The sequence below is a fragment of the Talpa occidentalis genome, unplaced genomic scaffold (genome assembly GCF_014898055.3).
Source record: "Talpa occidentalis isolate TD23 unplaced genomic scaffold, MPIMG_talOcc4v2.1 talOcc4.2, whole genome shotgun sequence".
Lineage (NCBI taxonomy): Eukaryota > Metazoa > Chordata > Mammalia > Eulipotyphla > Talpidae > Talpa > Talpa occidentalis.
In genome coordinates this window covers 70,725,941-70,728,429 of record NW_023602073.1, presented here as the reverse complement: position 1 = coordinate 70,728,429, position 2,489 = coordinate 70,725,941, and the positions used below count along the sequence as shown (strand labels likewise).

The 2,489-nt window shown below is 35.6% G+C and overlaps 1 pseudogene; it reads left to right on the top strand.

Annotated features, from left to right (window-relative positions):
- The first annotated feature begins 310 nt into the window (after positions 1 to 310).
- Positions 311 to 645, top strand: LOC119253337 (ATP synthase subunit g, mitochondrial-like; annotated as a pseudogene).
- The last annotated feature ends 1,844 nt before the right edge of the window (positions 646 to 2,489 follow it).

Here is a 2,489-nt window from a genome sequence, read left to right as displayed (position 1 = left end):
TCCATTTTTATCTTTTTTGTTAAATGTGCTTCCTGTAGACAGCAGAAGGTTGGATTTTGTTTTTTAATCCAGGCTGCTACTCTGTGTCTTTTTATTGATGAGTTTAATCCATTTACATTTAGAGTTAATATTGATATGTTGGCATCTGTATTTGCCATGTTGTTTGTCTTCTTTGTGATTTTATTCCTTGCTTTATTCCGTTCTTCTTGTTCAAGATTTTTCAGTTTCCGTTTTTATCTCTCAAAACATAGAGTCTCCAGGGTGACATTCAGTGGGCTGTTTGGGGCCACAGACTTTCTATTCTAGACCCATGGCCCAATTTGTCTGTAACCTCATGGAGAAGGACCCGGTGCTTGTAAATGCTGCTGTGACTTACTTGAAACCTTGACTGACCACGTTTTGGAGCTATGCCAAGGTTGAGCTGATTCCTGCAACCCCTGCTGAGATCCCTGCAGCTATTCAGAGCCTGAAAAAAAAAATCAATAGTGCTAAACCTGGTAGCTTCAAACAGCTCACAGTTAAGAAAGCGCTGCTGAATAGTTTGGTGGCCACTGAGGTGTGGATGTGGTTCTATGTTGGTGAGATCATAGGCAAGCGTGGGCTCATTGGCTATAATGTTTGAAGACCAATCTTTAACATCTGATTATATTTGGGTTACTATTTGTGTATTCTTGGACCATGGGTGATCAGAAGGATATTTGAATAAATGAATGTGTCAAAATGAAAAAAAAAAAAAAGAGTCCCCAGTATTCTGATCTTTTCTTATTTCTGCTTTTACAAAAGTGAGTTCATCTTTTCATGTGTGGCTTTGAGAAAGGCAGTTGGCAGCAATACACCAGTCATCTTGTTTTTAGGCTCTTCCCTGAGACCTGGGGTCAGCATCATGGCATGGCCCCTGAAGTTCTTTGTGTAATCCTCTCCCACTAAGTGTGACTTAAGACCCAATGACTTGAGAATAGAATATGGAAAAACCTGTGGGGTGACATTTTTGAGATTAGGTTATTAAAGACTTGACTTCTGTCCTGACACATTTGTACTCTGATTCTTCTTTCACACTTGCACTGAAGGACAGGGCCACCTAGTGACATACGAAGGAGGCCCCAGGTTTAAGCTGATGAAAAGCTGAGACCCTCAGTCCAATGGCACTCATGGAAGACTCCTGTAAACAACCACTGAGTGAGCTTTGCTATAGTCTGAAAGTTTGTGTATCTCCAAAATTTATGTGTAAAATGCTAATCCCCTTCTCAAATGATGGTATTAGTAGGTGGGACCATTGAGAATGGTTAGATCATGAGGATAAGGTCATCATGAATGAGTTTAAATTTCTTAGAGATTGCAGAGCTCCTTAACCCATCCCTTTCCACCATGTTTGGATACAGTGAAAGTCTATGACCCAGAATAGTGTCAAATAACATTACTGTCTCCACTTTTCTAGAAGTCTTTGCCATTTAAAAATTCTTACTTTTAATGCTTAGCTCAAATGCTATCTTCTTCAGGAAGCAATAACCATACATAATATTTCCTTTATATCTCTTATTATAATCTTTCCCTCTTTTGAACCCTCATATACTTCATATGTATTTTAGCAGTATTTCCAAAACATAAGGAAAGATGAAGTATTAGTGACGTATATATTTTTCTCCTAAAATATCTATTTAAAGAGAGGAAAAGAAAAGATGCCTTTATTAAATTCTTTGTATTTTATACAATAATTTTACCTTACTCAGCAATGACTGAAAGTTTTCAGAGTGATTACTTGACACTTGAAAACCTGCATTCAGTGCATCATGATAGGTATACCCAGGCAACAATTCCCAACTCCCTGGAGCCTAGTCACATGTTGTCTATTTGATAATTACTGGCTTAAGTTATTAATTTTGTTTGATTATTTCATTTATGTGCTGTTCTTGATAAAATTTAAAAAGTTTTAATTCTCTAATGGTATTTGATGTGATATAATCCACACAAACAAATTTTATTTCGCTCCTTTCTTGTAGTAATAAATTTTTCTAGGAGAGCACTTTGATTACTACCAAAAACTCAAGCATGCATTAGTTTGGAAATGCTCCTGTCAAATCACTATAAAACTTATAATTGCCCTGTGGTCATAATCTTCTGGAAAATTCTGTTCAGTGAAACTTTTTCTGCCTTGCATTATATTTGTTTTCTTTATGTTCTTTTTCAGCTCTTTAAGTTTTTTGTGATAAATGTTGTGTCTTATTCATTTTTGAAAACCCAACAGTGCCTTACATGCTTTACAATGAAAATGGATAAATTGGGTAAGAGGAACCAATTGTGTGGTGAAGGATAGAATAGGACTTTTATTGTTGAACTTAATTTAGTTAATATTGATATTGATTTATAATAACTCTGAAACTTACATAATGCCATAAAGCAATGATACTTATATAAGAGTTATTTAAAAACATTGCCTTGTCAATATTTTGAAGGTAGTTTAGATGTTAGTTGTTACAATGGCTTTGAAACTA